We start from the raw sequence: 25,297 nt of genomic DNA on the forward strand, positions 1-25,297 counted from the left end.
GCACTGAATGCAATGATCTCATGCTCTCTGTGCAGCACGCTCTTAACTGTCTCAATCAAATTAGTTCTGCAGGCTCCTGATAACGATTACTAAAGCAAAATGGGAGAAACATGTTGCAGAAATCAAAGGGAGATAGATTATAAGTAAAGTAAATGACTTGCTAAGGCAATATGTACACACACTGTGTGAAATAAATATTTTATTTACTGAATAGCTCTTAGTCGTATTATTCACATATGATGAACACGGAACACAAGCAGGTTAAGACTGATGGTGATCGTTTAGCTAATTAAAGGAAATGAACATTGTGAAATGCATGTCGCCTTTTGTAAGAAGCTTTTCGAGCATAATTATTATTGCTAGAAAGGTAATGACACTTAAAGTAGAACTATAGTCGCTAAAGTGTCCAATAAATTATATTGCTATCAGTGGACATATAAATAATAGCGCAAATGATTGTGTCAGAAATGATCTAAGGAGCGGCATACAGAGGTAGTGGTGGCAATGATTAGGAATGGTCAAAGAGATGCAAATCATTCTGAACTGATACCATTTTTAACCTCAACACGACTGATGTATCGTGTATTTACCCCCTCCTTCACGACCGGGGGAGTCAATACACGTACCAGCGTTGTTTACCTCACTGCTCCACGCCGCTGACGTTTATTTCCACCGCAATCCCGCCATTGCGTGATTGGGGAATGGGAACAGCTCATTCCCAAACCCATCACAGTGCCCGCAATGAATGAAAATCCAGCATCACGCTGACACCGGCATTTCATTTACATAAACAGATACACAAACTACTTCCAAGTACTGTGTACAGTACTCGGAATTTAAGTGTTGTGGCCAAAAAGTAAAATGCACCCACACATACACTTTATATATAGACGTACATAATGTTTTATTACATTTTCACCCCTTGTACCCCTACCCTATAGTTACCAAAATAAAACACTTGTAAAAAAAGAAAAAAAAGGTAAAATGATGCCATTTAAAAAAACATAAATAGTTACCTTATGTACTGTTTAATAAGTATGTATAAGTAAGAGTTAATTTTGCAAATAAAGGCTTGTATTTAGTATTATAGAATTAAAAATCACTAAACTGAAAAAATGCACCTATGTTTACAGATAAAATATTATCGCCATACATTGTATTAGGGACACAATTTAAACAGTGTAATTAACCAGGACAAATGGGCAAATAAAATATGTGGGTTTTATCCACAGCAGCAAGTTTTATTTTAAATCTTTAATGGCCAAAAACTGAGAAAAAATGTTTTTGTTTTTTTTTCTCTTATTATTCTCTTTAAGATGCATATAAGATAAATATTTTTTAGCAAAAAGTATCACCCAAAGAAAGCCTAATTTGTAGCAAAAAAGAAAACAATATATAGATCATTTATGTGTGATTAGTAACAATAAAGTTATTGGCGAATAAATGGGAGGAGTGTGATGTGAAAATTGCTCTGGTTTTTATGGGAAAAAACCTGTGTTTGGGAAGTAGTTAAGCTCATTTATGCAGCTTTAAAACAGATCAATCAACTGCCTTAGCGCCAACATTTGGTCTGTGTTCATATAGTATAAAAATTTGCATCAACACATCCAATTTTGATTGGCCAATGACTTGCTAATTTTACCACCTTCATGTACTATCAGGGCCAACAGATAATGGGGTTGATTCACTAAGAGAAATAGTGCGAGTGACATCTGGTTACTTGCACTATTTCATCAGTGTCACTTGACAAGCAGCCTATTGGGCCAATCAAAGTGTGGGGATCACGTCCTTTAATGTGACTGGACCTGCAGGTGCTCAGGGCAGGAGGAGAGGAGCGACGTTGAAGAGGAACTCCAGTGAAAATAATGTAATAAAAAAAGGGCTTCATTTTTACAATAATTATGTATAAATGATTTAGTCAGTGTTTGCCCATTGTAAAATCTTTTAAATCCCTGATTTACATTCTGACATTTATTCCATCGTGCCATTTTTACTGTTGGCAGGTGATGTAGCTGCTGCATGTTTTTTTGGCAGTTGGAAACAGCTGTAAACAGCTATTTCCCACAATGCAGCAAGGTTCACAGACAGGAAACTGCTGAGAGTACGTACTCAGGATTTCTTTGTGAAAGGGGTTTCACCACAATATCAGCCTTACAGTGCCCCCTGATAGTCTGTTTGTGAAAAGGAATAGATTTCTCACGTAAAAGGCGGTATCAGCGACCAATTATGGTAAAGTTCAATTCTTGGTCGGAGTTTCTCTTTAAGTTGCTAGCACTCGCTATGCTGCAATACAGAAGCATAGTGTGCACTTCTGACAGTGGGGTTAACCACTTTACCCCCGCCCGTACGAATTTCTCTGTCCCTTTTTCCATCCTTTAACCCCACCCCCAGGGACGGAGAAATCCGTACTTTCCGCGCTCCCGCTCGCTGTAGCGCGCACTCCCGCACGTGAACACGCCGCCCGCCGCTCGCCCGGAGATCAATGAACGGGAAAATGATCCGCTGCTTTTCCGCTAAGAAGCGCGATCATTGTGAAAAAAAAAATGTACCCAGCCTCCTAGTACTGCCTCCAAACGTCCGGAAGGACGCTTGGAGGTCGCATTAACCATTTAAGGACCAGCAGTCTCTGGGCACTTAAAGACCAGAGACCGCTTGTCCAATCCAGATGAAATCCCGACGAATCGCCGCACATACCCGCCATAACCGTCGTCATCGCTGCTCGCCGAGACCCCCAGGACATAGACTCTGCCGTCTCTATGACGGCAGAGTCATGTGAGCCGGTCAGGAGCCGCTTTCATTGGCTCCTGACCCTGTTTTTCAATGTAAGCCAATGAGAACGGCTTACGTTGAAAGACAGGGCCAGGAGCCAATGAAATCGGCTCCTGACCCGCTCACATGACTCTGCCGTCATAGAGACAGGCAGAGCCTGTGAGATGCAGCAAGAATCGTCGGGTTTGACCAACGCGATCGGCGTGGAGCAGCGGAAACGGCGGATGCGCGCTGCGGACAGTGATTGAGATCTACGCCCTGCCAGCCAGGAGCCCACCAATACAGGGCGTAGATCTCAATCACTGCGGTCCTTAAATGGTTAAACAAAAAGTTACTGTTGCCATCTTGTGGCCAAATAGTAAAACTACACCCTAAATCATTTTTCACATAATTTATTCCTGATACACAAAAAATTAACTCATTACCTCCCACATTCCCCATTTTTTTTTTGTAATTAAAAAAAAAAAAAAAAAAATTACAATTAAAAAAAAACATAAATAGTTACCTTAGGGACTGAACTTTTTAAATTTTTATGTCAGGAGGGTACAACACTGTTACTTTATAAACTATGGACTTGTAATTAGGGATGGACGCAAAACTGAAAAAAATGCACCTTTATTTCCAAATAAAATATTGGCGCCAAACATTGTGATAGGGACATAATTTAAACGGTTTTATAACCGGGACACATGGGCAAATACATTTCATGGGTTTTAATTACAGTAGCATGCATTATTTAAAAACTATAATGGCCGAAAACTGAAAAATAATCAATTTTTTCCCACATTTTTCCTATTTTCCCATTAAAACATATTTAGAATAAAATAATTCTTGGCATAATGTCCCACCTAAAGAAAGCCTAATTGGTGGCAGAAAAAACAAGATATAGTTCATTTAATTGTGATAAGTAATAATAAAGTTATAGACGAATGAATGGAAGGAGCGCTGAAAGGTGAAAATTGCTCTGGTGCTCAAGGGGTAAAACCCCTCAGTGGTGAAGTGGTTAATAGCGTGCGTAACGCACAATTAAGGCACACTGATGAAATAGCGCGAGTAACAGGAGGTTACTCACATTATTTCTCTTAGTGAATCAACCCCATAGAATGCTATGAACAGATTGTGTATGGAAGCTCTCATATTACATGGAGTTGGTAAAATTGGCCAATAGTTGGCCAATAAAAATTGGAAGTGTGCACCAGACTTTAAGTCTAAATAATTAATCAGGGATATACCAAAGACACGGAAGATCAAAAATTGAAAAATACTTTTTCTTTTTTATTTGCAAAAAGGTGCAGAAATATGTACACAAAATATTTAATCACGTAAAAAGTGCTTATAGTTGATTGAAAAAAAGGCAACAACATCGATTTGTTTCGGGTTAGTAACCCTTCTTCAGGCCTTTAAATATAGTGAACATCTGCACAGTTGGAATACAAGGTAGAAACTCATCTGGTCAAATATAAAGCCAGGGCAGACCACCACAAGATCAAACAAAGAGCCGCATGGAGACCGGACATCCAAACAGGGTGTTTGGATCCCTGTTTGGATGTCCGGTCTCCATGCGGCTCTTTGTTTGATCTTGTGGTGGTCTGCCCTGGCTTTATATTTGACCAGATGAGTTTCTACCTTGTATTCCAACTGTGCAGATGTTCACTATATTTAAAGGCCTGAAGAAGGGTTACTAACCCGAAACAAATCGATGTTGTTGCCTTTTTTTCAATCAATTATAAGCACTTTTTACGTGATTAAAGATTTTGTGTACATATTTCTGCACCTTTTTGCAAATAAAAAAGAAAAAGTATTTTTCAATTTTTGATCTTCCGTGTCTTTGGTATATCCCTGATTAAGTATTTAGACTTTGAGCTTGGTGTTTGTGGTGCACCTGCAGGGATTTTTTTGTATGTTTTGCTTCTCCCAAATACACTAACTACTGCACCAGACTTTAGGCTGGTTTCACACCAGGACGTTGCGTTTTTGGGGACGTTATGGTCGCATAACGTGCCCCTAACACAACGCCTGGTGCTCCCTGCTTTGGACGTCAGAGTGAGCCACGTTGTGCAGCTCACTCTGGCGTCCGTGATGCCGTGATGCGCACTCTTGGACGCATGCGGCATCACGTGGTCCCGCCGGCCAATCGCCGCACAGAGCGGCCGTTCCAAGAACTAAACACTGCACGTCACTGAGTGCAGTGAATATTAAATAGCCATGTGCCTGGCCGCTCTCCGCTCCTCCCCAATGTTACTGAGCATGTGCAAGCAGTCTAAAGCGACTCTGCCGCTTACAAAGTACTGCATGCAGTACGTTGACTTATGGCGCAGCGTTACTGTGTAACGCAACGTGGGCACTGTGAACAGCCCATTGATTTATCATTGCTGTGCGGTGGGCTGCGTTACAGGCTGCACTAACGTGCGCCTGTAACGTCCCACTGTGAAACCAGCCTTAGACCAGAGAGCCCTCCCCAGCTGCTGCTACTATAATGATAATTATCATCTCTGTAGGTGCTACCTAGCAGCAACACTAGCTGTGATAGTGTGGGAGACTTGACAAAAGAAAAGAGACTTTGGGCACAAGGTGGTTGATTCCCTAAAGCAATCGTGCTATCAGCTAGTACGGTATAGCACGCGTTCATTAGATAGCGGTTGGTAGTGAAACAATAAAGAGCGTTGATGTTTTAATGCGCGTAATACTTTGCAGCGTTAAAGAATTACCCGCATACACAATTATGTGTTATTAATTTAAATAATGTATAGTTTAATAGTGCATGCTTTAAAAACATAGCAAAGTTAGCATTCATTACCTAACATGCACTCATCCAGTCAAACCTCAAACGGTTCCATCACTGAGGGAAAATGTAAACAAAAATATAAAAAACAAATTAACATTTATCCAGGACTATTCATACTTTTTAAATGTCATAAATACTAATTTATTTGATCAAGCACTTTTGAGCATCTGTAAGGGACCAACAACACCATGTAAATACATGTTCCCTATGGGGGGAACCTGGGGTGCAGGGGGGGAGTAAATTGGGGCCCAGCAATGCAGGTGCCCCTGCAGAGCTCAGGGGCCCTGGGCCAATTGTCCCCTTTACCTCTATGGGCCTGATTCACAAAGCGATGCTAACAGTTAGCACGCTGGTGAAAAGCCCTTTATCATGCCTAAACTCAGTTTAGGCATGATAAGTTTAGGTGTGATAAGTTTAGGCATGATAAGTTTAGGTGTGATAAGTTTAGGCATGATAAGTTTAAGCACCAACTGCGTTAGCACCGCAGTGCACAGCTGATCAAAAGTTTTGTGCTAGCAAAGTCTGGTGCACTTCACATAGAGTTTAATGGCGCTGCTTTGCGTGCAGGACTTTGCACGCTATCTACACTTATCTAAACTTAGCATGCCTAAACTTATCACACCTAAACTTATCACGCCTAAACTGGCTTTTCACCAGCATGGTGCAATGGTTATCACGCCTAAAGTCTCTAACTGGGTTAGCACCGCTTTGTGAATCGAGCCCTACGTCAGCTCTAGCAAACACTGTGTCCCAGCTTCACAGTGTCCCCAGCAGTGTGCTGCAGCTTCACAGTGTCCCCAGCAGTGTGCTGCAGATTCACAGTGTCCCCAGCAGTGTGCTACAGCTTCACAGTGTCCCCAGCAGTGTGCTGCAGCTTCACAGTGTCCCCCAGCAGTGTGTGCTGCAGCTTCAGTGTCCCCAGCAGTGTGCTGCAGCTTCACAGTGTCCCCAGCAGTGTACTGCAGCTTCACAGTGTCCCCAGCAGTGGGCTGCAGATTCACAGTGTCCCCAGCAGTGTGCTGCAGCTTCACAGTGTCCCCAGCAGTGTGCTGCAGCTTCAGTGTCCCCAGCAGTGTGCTGCAGCTTCAGTGTCCCCAGCAGTGTGCTGCAGCTTCACAGTGTCCCCAGCAGTGTACTGCAGCTTCACAGTGTCCCCAGCAGTGTACTGCAGCTTCACAGTGTCCCCAGCAGTGGGCTGCAGATTCACAGTGTCCCCAGCAGTGTGCTGCAGCTTCACAGTGTCCCCAGCAGTGTGCTGCAGCTTCAGTGTCCCCAGCAGTGTGCTGCAGCTTCACAGTGTCCCCAGCAGTGTACTGCAGCTGCACAGTGTCCCCAGCAGTGTGCTGCAGCTTCACAGTGTCCCCAGCAGTGTACTGCAGCTTCACAGTGTCCCCAGCAGTGTGCTGCAGCTTCACAGTGTCTTACATTAAACATTTATGTCAGCAATAACATTTGATAAACTATACTATCAAAATTCACAGTATGCATTCATACCACACACATTACACAGCACACAACACAAGTCACACTACACAGTATCTCCATGTTACATTGCCTACAGTACCTATACAATCAATAAAAGTTATGGTTGCTTGGCACTGTACATATGACCAACACAATTGAATTACTACTTAAAAAAACAATGAAAAGATACACATATGCCAAAAACAGCTGAAAAATGTAAAGGACACATCCAAACAAATAACACTTATTGGCCCAGTTTCAAACTATTCTGAAGCAGGTGCTGTTAAGCAAAGCTTATATAGGCAAACAGCTGACAAAGGTTAACAATACGCACGTAAACTTCTGTGCGCTTAAAGTAATGAATGCTATCTAGTTGTAGCGTGATGTATATCCATACCGCGCTTTGCGTAGTTATAAAGCTTTACATACGCAATAATTCATGTAGCGCTATAGCGTTATTCACTAGCGATGTTTAGTGACTCAAACCTAAGATCTGCAAGTGGCTTTCTTGCAGTTACCATTATAAGTCGTGCTGTTGATCACAGAATGTATGTATAAGATCCATACAGAACTTGTAATACTATTACTATTTTCACATGAATGAAAGGTGTTGAGAATTCTCTGAGTTGTAATCTCATGGTAACACAGTGTTGTTACTAATCAAACCTGGCTCCTGCCATAACAAGATTATAAGACCACTGTTGCAGCAAGGAATGGATCTGACATAACTGTGACTCCAAAGCCTAGAATAGGGACGTGTTGTATATTAATGCCACATTGATTTATATATGCAGGATATGTAGGTAATGTTTAAACCCCCTGTCCATCCAAAAAAGTTATCAGCCTAATGGGCTCATGGCCTCCTTTCATTCAATAGACTACTAATAACGCTGTATGATTAGAAACATGCAGTAATTTTTTTGAACATTCACATGCCTGCCAAGGGATTCCATAGAATTAAGATTCTGGTTAATCCGTGCTGTGCAGCCTTCTGGGAGGGAAAGTACAGCCAAGCTACTGCTCACCACCCCTCCCAGTTAGGACACAGAATGGGGTTGGGCTGAACTATCACTAAAACCCCTCCTGTTGGGGACAATGAAAGATTATGGTTCAGTTCAGTGGGGTGCTTAGTTTGGACACGTCCTGCTGATTCTTCCTTAAATATCAGCTGTACATTGCATGTTATTTGTTTTAGCCAAATGTGTAACAGATCAGTATATCCAAAACTGCAAAGTGTGTCATTGATGAAATAAATCCTTAGTGGAGATGGGACATTATGTGATTCAGGATGTCTTTGCAGAACTGCGTAGTGAAGTAATTAGTACAGTTTAATGTAAGCTATTGTGGCAAATACCAAAGAAAGCAGAGATAATGGGGTATATGCATTAAATTGCAGTTAGCAGAATAACATGCATAGTCTTACCACACAATGAGTAGAGCCGAATGTATTGCATTACACTCTGCTCATCGTGCAGTAAGACTTTATGCACGTAATTCTGCTTAACAAGGTTTGGTGCATACATACCCCCCCATGTATTTCTGTGGGCTTGTGAGGCATTTTATGGATAATGGAGAAGAAAATATTCAGACTTTAACTATTTTTGCCTCCTGTACGTACTAGCTACATCCAGGAGGCCATGTGCGCGTCCAAACACTCCCGCGGCCGATCGCGCTCCCGACCCGCGGTTCGTTAGCCCAGGAATCAATGAATTGGGCTATGGTGCCCGATCACTGATTCCTCTCCCCCGCAGAAAAGGCGACAGCTTCTCTTGGAAGCTTCGCTTTTTCTGGCTCTAGCGTCCCCATGCGTCCCTCTAAGCATACATGTTATGCTTAGAGTGACGTCATGTAAACAAACTCATGGCTGCCATCTTGTGGCCAAAAAGTAAAACTACAACTAAATGTAATAAAAATAAAAATCAACACATATTTACAGAAAAAAAATTACTGTTTACATCCCACCGTTTCAAAAATACCCAAATAAAATGTTTAATATAAAAAAAAAACTAAACATTACAATAAAAAAACAAAACATGTAAATATTTACCTAAGGGTCTAAACTTTTTAAATATCAATGTGAAGATCAAATATTTCTATTATTTTTTTTATTTTAAACTTGTAAATAGTGATGGATGCAAAACGGAAAAAATGCACCTTTATTTCCACATAAAATATTGTCGCCATACATTGTGATAGGGACATAATTTAAACGGTGTAATAACCGGGACAAATGGGCAAATACAATACATGAGTTTTAATTATGGAGGCATGTATTATTTTAAAACTATAATGGCTGAAAACTGAGAAATAATGATTTTTTTCCGTTTTTTTCTTATTCTTCCTGTTTAATTGCATTTACAGTAAAGTGGCTCTTAGCAAAATGTACCACCCAAAGAAAGCCTAATTGGTGGCGGAAAAAAACAAGATATAGATCAGTTCATTGTGATAAGTAGTGATAAAGTTATAGGCTAATGAATGGGAGGTGAACATTGCTCGGATGCATAAAGTGAAAACGACTGAAGGCTGAAGTGGTTAAGCAGCTGTGCAGTACTGTGGTACATGTGAGGTCAGTTATGTGAACAAGACATTATGTTGAATCTAATTTACTAAGGCATAGAATGGAAATTGCCAGTCTCTTGCTTTAGTGCTACTGTAACTGTCTTAGTACAAGTTGGATGACACTGTACATTCAAAATTATGACCTATCACACTGTTGGAACTGTGGCTTGCTCTTTTGAACTGAATGGCGAGACATTGCATGCATGTGTACATTTCTTTAAAGTGGTAGGAAACTCAGCATTTCTTCCCTGCTTTAAATGATTATTTACAGCATAAAACCCACTCCCAGAAAAAAATTGTTAGTAGAAGAACAGCATACAAACAGTTAAACGCAGCACTTTTTTTTCAGTGGGAAGCTTATTTCCGAAGTCGAGAAAGAGGAACTGATTGCATTATCTTGATTATGTTTTTTTATCAGCCACAATTCGTAAACATCCCTAGCAGTGCTTTAGCTGCATGTTTAGCAGAAGGTGAAACAGCAGACAAATTCTCACTAAATATATTATAATATATAAATACAGCAGCTATGCAATAAAATGCAATGGTAGCTTTCAGAGCATAAAAAATGTACTGGGAATTTATAATTTGTAAGTTCAATCCCGCTTTAAGGCTGCTTTACACTATGAGCGTTCTTTCTAAGTGCCAACGATATGAAAAGTGCTTGCTAATGTAATTTAATATTGAGGTGTATCTAAACTTTAATGTTTTTTCAAAAAAAAAAAAATTATATCTATGTGTGTGTGTGTGTGTGTGTGTGTGTGTGTTTTGTTTTTTTTACTAAAAAACAGCTTTGTAAGCTACTGAGTAAGTGAATATTGTACCACTGCAGATCACGATTCAGACTAGTGAATTCCTATACAGCCATAAGTGTTTTTGCTTAGTAAACGTTTGTGGTATAGGCACTATTATGATAAGTTGGTAAATCATCCTCCCAGGGGGCTTTCTTTTCCATATTAGACAACAATGCCATTTCCTGGATGCATTAACTTAAATGTATGCATTGCCACTATTGCCTAGAACACATTTATTTTACAAATATATTTAGCACCTGCATTATAAAATAACATTTAATAGTGGTGGCTGGATAGTGTACTGGTTAAGGGCTCTGCCTTTGACATGGAAGACCAGGGTTTGAATCCTGGCTAGGTCAAGTACCTATTCAGTAAGGCGTTCAAGGCAAGACTCCCTAACACTGCAGGGTGGCCTCTTGAGCGCGTCCCAGTGGCTGCAGCTCTTGAGCGCTTTGAGTCCAACAGGAGAAAAGCGCTATACAAATGTTCGGATTATTATTATTATATTATTAATACAGTAAAGAAACTTGAGTGATTCTAAACCTTGAAATAAATACTGTCTGTTCATCTTTCTCTCCAGGACATAAAACTTTGCAGTACAATTACTTGCAGATTTTTGATACAATAATATATAAAATACTCTAGAGATAGGATCTAGTAAAAGTTGAGAAATAGAAATAACTAATGTCAATGTGAATGACAGACTTTGCCACCCTGAATTCTTAAAATCTTCCGTATTTTTCATTGAATACCAGCTAATCTGTAATACAGGGTAATATTAATTTGTATTTGGCTCCACATGATTTATTAACATATCTATTGCACAAGCAATAGGGGGAAACAATCCCTCATCCACTCTTAAACAATTAAAAACATTAATGTAGCAAAAGGTAATGGGGAAATCCCTACACAGTTAAAGACTACCTCCAGCATAAAAAAAAAAAGTTTGAATGGCAATACATACAGTATATGTAGTGTATACACTGTGTACAGTTAGATGAACATATTAAATTTACATCTGGTACATCCTAGTGTCTAGCTCAGACACATATTTATATCTGTAGTAGCATCTCCATCTTTCTTCTCATGCTGAAGCTGTGCAAGCACACCCTCAGCCTGGTGCCCTCACCTGCCCTCTGCCTGCCTGGATCAAATTACACCTCTTTTTATAGTGTGTAGGAGAGAGGAGAGAGAGCAGAACAACTGCAGCCTGTCTTATCATGTCTGTTTGCTATAATTCTTATTTCAGATGTCTTGTCTGCCTGCCTGGGTTAGATCACATTTCTTTTCACAGTGATTGTGGGCTGGGAGCAGGACATGGAGTTGAAGTTATGACATTAATCCCCCAGCATCCTTTGCTCCTATCTTTAGGAAAGAAAATAATTGCCCGGGCCCGATTTTAGACAAGGGGCAGGTATTTCAAGACCATATGTGGAATACGAACTCTGGGCGTGAGAAAATTACTTTATTATGTGTGATGTAATGTATCTTGGCAATTTATCAGATTTTAAAGAGAATCTGTATTGTTAAAATCGCACAAAAGTAAACATACCAGTGCGTTAGGGGACATCTCCTATTACCCTCTGCCACAATTTCGCCGCTCCTCACCGCATTAAAAGTGGTTAAAAACAGTTTTAAAAAGTTTGTTTATAAACAAACAAAATGGCCACCAAAACAGGAAGTAGGTTGATGTACAGTATGTCCTTACATAGAAAATACATCCATATACAAGCAGGCTGTATACACCCTTCCTTTTGAATCTCAAGAGATCATTTGTGTGTTTCTTTCCCCCTGCAGTTCTCATGCACTGAAGTTTCAGGCTGCTCTTTTCTTCCTGCAAACAGCTTTGCCCTTGTCTGTAATTCTTCAGTATGTGAAAGCCCAGCCAGCTCAGAGGACAATTTATCCAGCTTGTAAAAGATAAGAGAGAAGAGAGAAGCTGCTCTAATCCTAAATAACACACAGGCAGTGTGCATAGAGGGGCCTGGAAGGGGGAGTTCATAGCAGAACCACAACACTGAAGAACTTGGCAGCCTTCCAGACACAGGCTGACAAGTCTGACAAGAGATAGATAAGTTGATTTATTACAGAGACTGTGATAGTACAAAGTGCTGCAGTAAGCCAGAACACATTAGAATAGCTTTTGGAACTTGTAGGATGATAAAAAACAGGATGCAATTTTTGTTACGGAGTCTCTTTAAGCAAATCGTAATTTATAATATATGTACTATTTAGGACAACTATACTGTCTTCAGATCTTAACAAGTCTCAATACAGCAAGTAAAAAATAAGCATGCTGGCACTTTGCAACTGCATTTTGCTTTGCTATTAGTTGACTTACTCTTTAAATATATGACAGGTTTACCTTAATTTAAAGATAAACGTTAACCAAGAATTGAACTTCATCCCAATCTGTAGCTGATTCCCCCTTTCCCATGAGAAACCTTTTCCTTTTCTCAAACGGATCATCAGGGGGCTCTGTATGACTGATTTTGTGGTGAAACCCCTCCCACAGTGTGATGTCAGCGCCTCACAGCTCTGGAAATAACAGCTATTTCCAACTGCCAAAAAAGCAACAGCATCTCCTTCCAGTGACATCACCTGCCAACAGTAAAAATGTCATCGTGTAATAAATGTCTGAATGTAAATCAAGTAAGTCCTTGACTTGTAATATACACACTGGCTGTCCTTGTATTGTTTTTGTTTGCGTTTGTTAAGCAACTGCCAAGACAAATTCCTTGTAGGTGCAAACTTACTTGCCGAAATAAAATTGATTCTGATTCTGATAAGCAAACACTGACTAAATCATTTATACATAATTATTATAAAATTAAGCACTTTTTTTATTACATTATTTTAGCTGGAGTTCCTCTTTAAGGGATTTAAGTTCACAGAAAAAATAGTCAGAAGAAAGGCAGTGCAGCCAGATCTATACCTGTAACTAAGGACATGTGTCAGATCCAATGAAAGATGAGGATGAGGGAGATGATGATGAAGAACATGTTCTATAATTAAGAGCCTTTATGGATTAGGAGAGATACAAGGAAAGAGGATCTCTATTATACATTATAATTCTTTAAGGTTCTTAAAAGAAAGAGTTGACAAGGATTAGCAATCGAGTCATGACAAATACTCATCGGAAGCCTAAGTATTTTTCTTTTACAGAGGATAATAATTTAATCCAAATGTTAATCATCTCTCACACAACACCATTCTGGTAGTGTAAAATATTCAGCATATGCATCAATGATAAAGGCTGTATTTCCAATGATGAATTTAGGAATAGCTAGTATTTATAAAGCATGGCTTATTAATGACATCATGTGCACTGGCGTACCAATAGGGGATGCGACACCTGCCGTCGCGGGGGGGGGGGGGGGGTTTGACTAAAAGTGTACACGAGGTGAACCTCGGGTCAAAAAAAGGGATACTTACCTAAGAAAGTCTCTGGATCCTATAGTGGCTTTCCACGCTGTCCTCCGGTTTACCATTGCCGCTCGTAGACCCCTGAAAGAAACCCGACAAGAGCTTGTCGGATTTCTGATCGCAAATACACTCCTCTTCATGCATAAGTGAGGCCATACTGGGACTGCGCAATACTGCTTGTGTTATTACGCCTACATCAGACTCGAATCCTATATATCTATATATACAGGATTCAAGTCTGATGAAGGCAGAATAGCCAAAAGCTTACTCATACTTTTTAAGTTAGCCAGTAAATGGAGTCATCCTGATTCAAAACTTCTTGCTTTTACTGAAGGCTAACTCGGTACAATACTCTACTGCTACTGGATAATATATGGTGCTTGCCGGCACAAGAAATGACTCGGCATCAGTTACTGGAATGTAGACATTTGTAGCAGGCTACAGAAAGTAGTAAGCGGGAGCAAAATAATCTCTTTCAGACCTCCTCCACCAGGCAACCTAGGCATGTGCCTGGGGCCTAATGGGTGTCAAGGAGCCCACCAGGCACCTTCTCTGACCTCTCTCCACTTCAGTTTACTAAAAAGACCACAAGGGGGGGGGGGCACATCTATTACCTTGCCTACGGCCCTATTGCATCTTAATCCATCTCTGCCTCTTCTGGATACAGCAATAGGAGTCGTGTTACAGAACAGTACCTATTGAGACATGCATTGATGCCTGTGCTCCTTCTATCACATATTCTATAAAGCAACCCACTTGAACAGCCAGTAAATCTATAAATCTAGCTCTGTCTGGAGCAAGGCATAACACAATAAATGTCATTAGCAAGTCATTGTGCGTGTGAAAACAAAAGTGTAGCCATTAAATGAATATATTAGAATGTGATTTATATCCATGCTGTTTATTCAACTGTTTATGCTTCTGTAGAGGCAACACTGTTGACATGCACTTCATAGCTAGCTGTATGACCTCATCTAATGCACATTTCCAGAGTCATGACATTTGCAAATGCTAACGTTGTAATGGCATTACCAATAACATTATTTACTTACAGTTATCAATCTAGCACATAATACCTTCTATCTGACAATTTATTTCAAGGATGCACTCTCACTGATGGTTTTCTACACAGCTGTGCAATAGGATTACGATAAAGTGCCCTGAGGGTTCTCTTCCAAGCAGGTTGACTATGTCCATACAACATCTTATTCTGTTCATCGCTGCATTATCTTCCTTCCATTTTGTTCCTTATCTGGGCAAACAATATGTTGGCACGAAACAGATATCTATGTGTAAAATCACAAAACACTGGTGCACATGACAGGTGGGGGCCCCGGGCTCTGCCACCACCCGGGACACCTGTCTCGCATGCAACACCAAAAGGGGGAGGGGCAGGTGGATTTGGTACGGCAGACACAGGCGCAAGTATTTGCACCTTTTATTGGCTAACTGGTTATCTGCGGACCAATTTAAATGAGTGCTGTCTAGGAGTGAGCATTTGCTTTTCCTATGCTTGGCTTTCAATTGAGGAGCCGTTGTGGGCGATTCCACTGGTGGAGGGAGCACTAGCGTCCACTTGCGCTCCCCCCTTTTAGTGATTCGTGTGGGACAGGGGTCCTGGCTGGTGGCAGAGCCCTGGGGCCCCCACCTGTCATTGGCACTAGTGTTTTGTTTTGCAGCTCCTAGTGATAGGGAGGGTGACGATGAGAGGGATACCTGCACTCGGTGCCCCCTGCTGGTCACATAATCTACAATTATGTGCGACTGAGCTCTCTCTCCTGTCTATGGCCCATTTTGTCACAGCTCCTGCCAGATTTGGTACTGCAGACACAGGTGCAGGTATTTATGCCGTTTATTGGTTGACAGGCTGCCTGCTGACCAAAGTTAAATGGCAGAGTGCTGCCTGGGAGTGAGCATTTGCTCTCATATGCTTAGATATCTATGTGTGTATAAAGACTACGGGATCGTTGCCGCTCCAGATTGGTCTCATTCTCTTTGTTCCAGTTTGTAGAGATCATTTCTCCTGGATCTCTCAGCTCTGCGCAATACTCAAACACGTCAAAGATCATTAATATAAGTACAAAGTATATGCTAGCAAGGTGTTTACTTTTGTGAACATCCCTATTTGCATATAATAAGGTCAACACTTCCATACGGCTTTTAGATTGATAAGTGAATCTGATAGATTCCAACGCTGGGATTTCCCATGGCGATGTGTAATTATGAAGAGCAGTGCAATACTCCTGTGTTGAAATATCTTCTCATTATAACAGATGGTAAGATGTATAACAGCATCTGTAGGGAGGTATACTGTATGCATTTTTAAAATAATTACCTTAACTAACATTTTACACGATCAAGTTAAATTTGGAATATGTTTATTTATGCTTTAGACAAAGATCAACGTACACAGTGAAGTAAGTTACTTGGGCGGTGGGTTTAAATGCTACCAAGAACAACAATATGCATAAATAAAATAATGAAATGCTCAGTTTTTGTTTTCCCAACTTTGACTGCAGTACACTTAAATTTGCCTCTGTGGGTTAGGAAAGCTCCTTGGAATTACTATTTTTGCAAAAGTGACCAAGGAGACGTGCGGCCAGGGCCATGAATGTGTAGTAGTCCCCAACTGCCGGGGATGACAGCAAGAGAACAGAACGGCCTAGGAGGACACTGATGGAGCCCAAAGCCTACAGGCGACTGGAAGAAGCCCCAGGTAAGTACAAATCCTTGTGACTGAAAAATCTCAGGTTTCATTTAAAAATAGTAAAATGTTTTATAAGAATGCATGTTACCAGAGCAAAATCACATCTGACAATGGGATTTATGTCTATGAGGCTACAAAGGAGCTTGTGAATGTAAATGAATGAAAGCCCTTCCTACATGAAGGGCTGTCCTAAGGTCCTTGACTCTCACTCTGCCCTCCAAACTCACAACCAGTGGCGTAGTGGATAGTACTCTCACCCTGCAGTACTTGGTCCCCAATTTGTCCAAGGTGATGCTGGTTCACAACAGTCTTTCTGGGCTTTCACCCAAATGTGTTTATAGGCTAAGTAGTACCTATGCACCCAGTGATAGGGTGTTCAAAGAGCAGAGTGAGAGAAGAGGAAGCTGTCAGCTCTCATTCTCATCTATTCTCCATTTCTATTGATTCCATTTTATAGATATGTGGTGCTTTTTGGCCCACCTTCAGGGCCCTTTTCACACTGGTGTGGTGCGGCATTTTTACCACACCTCGCCACAGGCCAATGTTACTCTATGGGGCCTTTCATACCAGACGGTGCGGCACGATGCGATGGAATTGATGTTTTCTCCGCATTCCCGACAAGAGGGCAAACACATACATTACCGCACGGCTCTGTGGTGACGTGTTTGTTAAAATGCCGCCCCAAGTTTTATGCGTTGCACATGCGCGGAAGCAGATTTTAGCAATACTCTTCCACGCACATGATTGCTTCGGCCACAGGAAGTGAGTGTCACTTCCTGCTTGGCCGGCTGCCAGGTGGGGGGTTACCACATACTAATGGGGTGATCCCCAAAGGCATGTCTTTGGCAGTGCGGTGCAGCCCCTCTTAGCACTGTGCTACATTCAGGAACAATATTTGTACATACAGGTAAAGTACAGTGAACATGGGCAAGTGCAGGTAGGCAAATCTACAAATCTAATGAAATTTGTGCCCTTATGCCTCTGACAATACTATGTTTACCATGTTATAAATATCTCACTGCTGTAAGTTTGTGTTATTATAGCCCATTGCAGGTGTTGCTTCACTTAAACACACAACCATAGAACACAAGGTTACCGAGTCATTTACCTAACATTTCACCTCAGCAGGATTCACAGCAAAATTATTAGGTAAACAATTGGCGCCAACATGAACAGCCTAGCCCTGACCTTTGCAGTCATTACTCACTCTTCCCATTCATTACAAGCAGGGTGTGAAGTGAGAGGTAGAGCTCGCCCATTAGCAATCTGCATTATTTTCTAGTAAGAGTGGTGCATACCTGAAAGCTCAAGCACTCTTTGCCAGCGTGAGTTTTATCTTAGAATCATGTTAAAATATTTATAGTAATTACCTTCAAAGCAAAGTGGGTCAGTCTGATCTGTGCGACCCGTGACAAGCCATTCCTCTTCAGCTGTGTGAGGAGAATGTAAAGGCTTGGATGCACAAAGCCCAGCCTGACAAACTTAATTTTGCATACTACATAATAATAAATGCATAATAATAAATAAGTATATCAATCTGCTACCGTAGTTGTTTGAACTTGTGAAATGGAACCAGTGGAAGATTTTATCTTGATAAAGTGTCTTATGAAAGTCTGAGGACACAGAAAAGGCTGCCTTAACTTTGGAAAAATTATAACTGGCCAAGTGCAGTATAGATGATTATGCTGTAGATGTAATTCACATTCACACACTGATGATGATCTGGGCTGTAAAATGAAGCTGAATTTGCTTTAAATATACAGTAGACTTTAGAGAAGTTTCTGAATACTTAAAGAGGCACTGTAGTGATATATAGTAGAATGCATTAAAATATTCAGGATACCCACTTTTACAGTAATTTTCCTGGTATCACTTTCTATATTGCTATATATTGGCATGTAGCCTGATGCTTAGCCTAGACCAGGCATGGGCAAACTTGGCCCTCCAGCTGTTAAGGAACTACAAGTCCCACAATGCAGGAGTCTGACAGCCACAGTCATGACTCATAAAGGCAAATGCATTGTGGGACTTGTAGTTCCGAAACAGCTGGAGGGCCAAGTTTGCCCATGCCTGGCCTAGACAGTCGGACGCATTTTAGAGCAAACATATTTGGTTAAAAGAAATGTCTCAAAATTTGGTGACATCAGGGACCCTTGGTCTGCATGGGCCTCTTTACATGCCTGACGAGGCTCATTGTATGCATATTTGCTTTAAAGAGAAACTCCAGTGAAAATAATGTAACAAAAAAGTGCTTCATTTTTACAATAATTATGTATAAATGATTTAGTCAGTGTTTGCCCATTGTAAAATCTTTTAAATCCCTGATTTACAGTCTGACATTTATCACATGGTGACATTTTTACTGCTGGCAAGTGATGTAGCTGCTGTATGCTGTTTTGGCAGTTGGAAACAGCTGTAAACAGCTATTTCCCACAATGCAACAAGGTTCACAGACAGTAAACTGCCAGGAGTACCACGGTACTCAGAGCTTCTTGTGGGATTGGTTTCACCACAATATCAGTCATACAGCGCCCCCTGATGGTCTGTTTGTGAAAAGGAATAGATTTCTCATGTAAAAGGGGGTATCAGCTACTGATTGGGATTAAGTTCAATTCTTGGTCGGAGTTTCTCTTTAACAATGTGTGTCTGTTATTTCAAATGTGAGTTTACCTCAGAAGATGGGGTGAAGGTTTTGTTTCAGATATTTTTGTAAGCTAAATGTATCTAGAGGTTGCAAAGGATATTTGGTTGTTCAAAGCTTTGTCCTTTACTCACTGTCTAGTTTTGCCTTTTTGCTAGTTTGCATTTGGTTGTATCTGGTATTGTAGTCCCAGATTGTTTGTTTGTTCAATGGTTAGTTTTTGGGTATATTTTACACACTTTCTTGTCTGTATTAACTTTTGCAAGAAAATTTAAAACCAAATAAAAGTTTTTGTTTTTTTTAAAGGGACCCTGAGCTGTGTCCTAAAGCAGAAAACGGGACTTACCTGTGGCTTTCTCTAGCCCACCATAGCCCGCGAGGTCCCCAGCATCCTCCTGGTCCCCTCCGCGGTCCCGCTGGTGGCTGCGGTAATGCACCGACTTTGAGTGAAGTCATGCGTGCTTGCCCGCGCTGCGTCATCACACCGGCCGCCATAAGAGTCCTGCGCATACGCGGCTCAGTCTTTATTCTTAAATATTTGTATATCAGTATTAGTATATCAATATTTGAAAATAAGCACTTGCAATTTAGAGATTAGACATAACACTTTGCACAATGTAGCCACTCTTTAAGAAAGTAAATACAGCAGAGTCTCGGTTATCCGGCACTGACAGGGATTGGTTAATGCCAGATAAGTTTGCTTTCTGGTTGCTTGAGATTCAGTGTTAAAAATTAGCCTAATTAATACAAAAGTATACCCCACCCTATATACACAGATTAACTCTGTATGAAATGTCAAAATGCAGTAACTGAAAGTATAATCCTTGAGGGAGAATGGAACCCAATCTTTAAGTACAGCAGAGCCCACAAACAGCCTAAAGGGGCCCATACACCTAACGATTTTCCCGCCGTTATACGGCCGATTTGAGGACAGTGATTGAATCGGCTGTGAAATCGTCGCGCACACCGCTGACAGAGAGATTGATTTCCGTCCAAAATCGATCGTTCCCGTCGATCCGTCCGTGCGGAAGATTTTTCTCGATCGCCGGCAGGTCGGGAGTGCGTCGATAGCGGAGTTCGAATGCCCGACGACTGACGCAATACAGCTGGTATACATTACCTGTTCCGGCCGGCGCGAGTCCCCGCTGTCACCGTTGCTTCTTCTCCACGCTGGGCTCCAGGGCTGCAGCTACACTGAACTTCCTGTCTCGGCAGGAAGTTTAAGCAGTAGAGCGCCCTCTACTGTTTAAACTTCCCCTGGACAGGAACTTCAGGCGTTCCGGCACCGGCCGGAACAGGTAATGTATGCGGGCAGGGGGGGGGTCGGCAGCAGCGGCAGCTCCACAGATTGTGATCGGTTTCAGGCTGAAATCGATTCACAATCTGTTTGCAGTAAAGGTGGCCATACGATCCCTCTCTGATTAGATTCGATCAGAGAGGGATCTATCTGTTGTTGGTCGAATCTGATGGCAAATCGAACAGTGTATGGCCACCTTAAGATATTGGCCTTCACCACTGCTGGCGATTTATGCTGGTTGGTTGAGAATTCTGGTTAGTTGAGTTCAGGATAAGCTAGACTCTAATGTAAATGTATACATACAAGTCTTTGCATAAAACCAAAGGGAATGCGCCTTCAGAATAGAGACAGTGCTGAGCTATGATTATGTGCGTGTGTATGTCTGTATCTATAGCTAAAAGTAACTTCATAATTGATTCAGATGTGACACATCTCTCTCTCATGTTAGATTTAGATATGGCAGATAATTTGTACATCAGAGCAATGAATGACAGATCCCATCTGACCATGTCTAAACATCATCTCACAAAACATCTGTACACAATGTAGCTGACATGATATAGATGAGGCAGTATGCTTCCCTACAACTGAGCTCTACCATATGGCCAACTATACTGTAACATATCATAACACCTGCAGCTTGAGGCATTTACAGAACTTCAATATAGAATTTCACGATAGCAATTAACCAAATTAAGCGATTGACTTTCAGGAGCACTTGAAGAGTACTGCCAGCTTATAGAATACCAATAGCTATTCATTTTATGGCGTCATGTAATCCAACATGAACACATCTGTATCAATTTGTCTGCAAGCCAGAGAATATAACTGTAAAATAAACAGCTGAAGGTGTACTTTGCAGCATCAGCCAATACTTTTCATTTGTGTAACTTGTTCACTCACAACACCAATGCAGGCCTGAGTAGGATTATCATCATCATCACAAACTTCAGAAGATAACCATAAAATAACACTTCTAGCATCGTACACAACAGCTCATTTGTGACCTTCCTCAGGCTGGCTGCCCACATTTGTTAGTAAATCGCTCTCACTAGGCTGTGAGCGATTTGCCAATGTGATTTTGCAGTGATTTCCGGAGCAATTTAGAGGAAAGCAATGTTGGGCTCTGCTTTCCCCAATAAATTGCTCCAAAAATGCTGTAGGAACCGTGATTGCGAATTCAGCTAATCTCAATCACTCCTGAGGGCCCACTTCCAATAACCTTCACTAGTTTAGTGTTTCTCGGGCCATCCGCTACACTATTTGATGGAGACACTACAATAATAATATATGTTATGCACATGGTAAGTTATACGGCTTATGGTTTTAAAGAGAACCCGAGGCGGGGTTCTAACAATGAAATCCCCATACAGAGGCTGGGTCTGCCTAAAGAGCCCAGCCTCTGTTGCTATTTAGATTCCCCTTAAAGAGTAACTGTCAGGCTGCAAAAGCTAATTTAAACCTCTATTCTCCTGTGTTAAACAGTTTAGAAGGAAGCCAAAAAGGCAATACTGCAGTTAAAAATCTCTCTTACTTTAGATGTTTGCTGACAGCAAGGCTCCGTATTCCCAGGCTGCTAAGGAGGACGCAAGCCGAATAACAGATACTGCAAAGCATTCTGGGGCCCTCCCCTGGCTGCTAGTGAGGCTCAAGTTTCAACAGCATGTAACAGTCTAGCTCACAGCACTAATAAATCTCGGGCAGAGTACACTGCAGGAGTCCGCTATTGTTCCTAGCCACATGGCTGATTAATATTCACTGCACAGTAGTGTTATTCATTACCAGCGTTTGTGAGAGTGGAATCATCAGGAAGCAGGCAGGACATGACGACACATTTGGCTTCATAGGAGACAGACAAACATGGAACCTGCCATGAGCTGTCAGGAGCATCATTCTCTGCAAACACTATATAAAAATTATGTGAAGTACAAACATGGACAGTGAAATGCATATGTAATGTAAGTACAGCCAATCTTTAGCTACTGATATATGTGTTTATTTTCTCTGAGACCTTATACCTAACAGCTCCTCTTTAAACCTCCCCTGTGCTTAGCGAGACCCCATTAATCACAGCCCGCCTCCTGCAGAGCTCCGGTCCCCGCCCACGTCCCTTCCCTCCAATCAGCGGGGAGGGAAAGGACGTGGGTGGGGACCGGAGCGATTCAGGAGGCAGGGGAGAGCGGAGACTGGCATTACAAAGGTAAACACAGCCGCTGCTGACATACTCAGTGTAGGCAGCGCGGCTGTGAATAATGGGGGGGGGGGGCTTAGGGGGAATCTGAATAGCAACAGAGGCTGGGCTCTATAAGCAGACCAAGCCTCTGTATGGGGATTTCATTGTTAGAACCTCGCCTCGGGTTCTCTTTAAGGTGAGAACTGTTTTGTGGTAGGAGTTCTGCACAATGAATTCAATCAAGAACACCTATCTAACTACATATCTACAAACAATTAATTTAAATACAAAAACAGGCAATTGCAAAACAAACTTGGAATCAGAAAACAGGTCAATAGCAGAATGCAGAGTGAAAGAGTCAGTAAAAGGTCCATGCACATGATAGCACCAAGTGGTGAAGTAAGGATGTGGAGGTGAGCACAAAAACTGCAAACAGTAGCATTAAATATCACCAAGGAATTTCAGGACATGGGCCCATAAGCAATTCACTTTTTCTCCTGAGTTTTCACAACATGTTAATAAAATACATTTTAAGCCACCAGCAAGCAAGAAAATATTCAAAATACTTTTGATAGTACTTTTTCATCTACGTTGTGGTAATTTGTCAGTTGCAAATTGCGGAAAAGATTTTTTAAATAGAAGATGGAAAATGACCTCCTAGGAGGAAATGTGAATTGCACGTGGGCCATGGTGCGTTATATTTAACTTACTCAAGTTCCCACCCCGGTCACCTTCCAATTATTCGTCTAACTAGACAAATGTCACTGCAACTGCACTGCCTTGGCCGCTTACGTCTCTGGGAGCTTACTGATAAAACAGAAAGGACCGACACCGCTGTCTTGTATCAAAGCTCTTTTAATAGCACCAAAGTGGCAGTAGTGACAGACTGCTGTTTCGGTTTACACCTTTATCAAACTGCTCAAAGCCATGTGGCTTTGAGCAGTTTGATAAAAATGTAAACCGAAACAGCAGTCTGTCACTGCTGCCTCTTTGGTGCTATTAAAAGAGCTTTGATACAAGACAGCGGTGCCGGTCCTTTCTATTTTATCTGGACTGCACTTCCCAGGAGGCACTGGAGAGAGACCTTGGGCACGCTGCATACTCGTTTTTGGAAACAGTGCTCCCTCTCTTTTGTTTATCTGGGAGCTTTCTGCGCAGACACAGTATGAGAAAATTTCCTAAAGCGCCTGCACAGTAAGCTTCGGGAGAAGCAAGCGGGAGTGAGGACGTGCACGGATATCTGCAGGGGATTGTTAGAAGCCCCAGGTAAGTGACACTTTTTGTTTTTATATACCACTACAGAACAGCTTTAACCACTTGAGGACCTAGGGCTTTCTACCCCTTAAGGACCGGCCACTTTTTTTCCATTCAGACCACTGCAGCTTTCACGGTTTATTGCTCGCTCATACAACCTACCACCTAAATGAATTTTGGCTCCTTTTCTTGTCACTAATAAAGCTTTCTTTTAGTGCTATTTGATTGCTCCTGCGATTTTTACTTTTTATTATATTCAGCAAAAAAGACATGAATTTTGGCAAAAAAATGATTTTTTTAACTTTCTGTGCTGACAGTTTTCAAATAAAGTAAAATTTCTGTATACATGCAGCGCGAAAAATGTGGACAAACATGTTTTTGATAAAAAAAAACCCATTCAGTGTATATTTATTGGTTTGGGTAAAAGTTATAGCGTTTACAAACTATGGTGCAAAAAGTGAATTTTCCCATTTTCAAGCATCTCTGACTTTTCTGACCCTCTGTCATGTTTCATGAGGGGCTAGAATTCCAGGATAGTATAAATACCCCCCAAATGACCCCATTTTGGAAAGAAGACATCCCAAAGTATTCACTGAGAGGCATAGTGAGTTCATAGAAGATATTATTTTTTGTCACAAGTAAGCGGAAAATGACACTTTGTGAAGAAAAAAAAAAAAAAAAAAAGTTTCCATTTCTTCTAACTTGCGACAAAAAAAAATGAAATCTGCCACGGACTCACCATGCTCCTCTCTGAATACCTTGAAGTGTCTACTTTCCAAAATGGGGTCATTTGTGGGGTGTGTTTACTGTCCTGACATTTTGGGGGGTGCTAAATTGTAAGCACCCCTGTAAAGCCTGAAGGTGCTCATTGGACTTTGGACCCCTTAGCGCAGTTAGGGTGCAAAAAAGTGCCACACATGTGGTATTGCCGTACTCAGGAGAAGTAGTATAATGTGTTTTGGGGTGTATTTTTACACATACCCATGCTGGGTGGGAGAAATATCTCTGTAAATGACAATTTGTTAATTTTTTTTACACACAATTGTCCATTTACAGAGATCTTTCTCCCACTCAGCATGGGTATGTGTAAAAATACACCACAAAACACATTATACTACTTCTCCTGAGTACGGCGATACCACATGTGTGGCACTTTTTTGCACCCTAACTGCGCTAAAGGGCCCAAAGTCCAATGAGTACCTTTAGAATTTCACAGGTCATTTTGAGAAATTTCGTTTCAAGACTACTCCTCACGGTTTAGGGCCCCTAAAATGCCAGGGCAGTATAGGAACCCCACAAATGACCCCATTTTAGAAAGAAGACACCCCAAGGTATTCCGTTAGGAGTATAGTGAGTTCATAGAAGATTTTATTTTTTTGTCAAAAGTTAGCGGAAATTGATTTTAATTGTGTTTTTTCACAAAGTGTCATT

At 41.3% G+C, this 25,297-nt stretch overlaps 1 long non-coding RNA gene across 2 annotated transcripts in view; it reads right to left on the minus strand.

The window, feature by feature from the left end:
• Window positions 1–25,297, minus strand: part of LOC137518745 (uncharacterized) — an 86,761-nt gene that overhangs the window by 12,550 nt on the left and 48,914 nt on the right. The window lies entirely within an intron of this gene.

Source organism: Hyperolius riggenbachi, chromosome 5 (genome assembly GCF_040937935.1).
Source record: "Hyperolius riggenbachi isolate aHypRig1 chromosome 5, aHypRig1.pri, whole genome shotgun sequence".
NCBI classification, from domain to species: Eukaryota; Metazoa; Chordata; class Amphibia; order Anura; family Hyperoliidae; genus Hyperolius; species Hyperolius riggenbachi.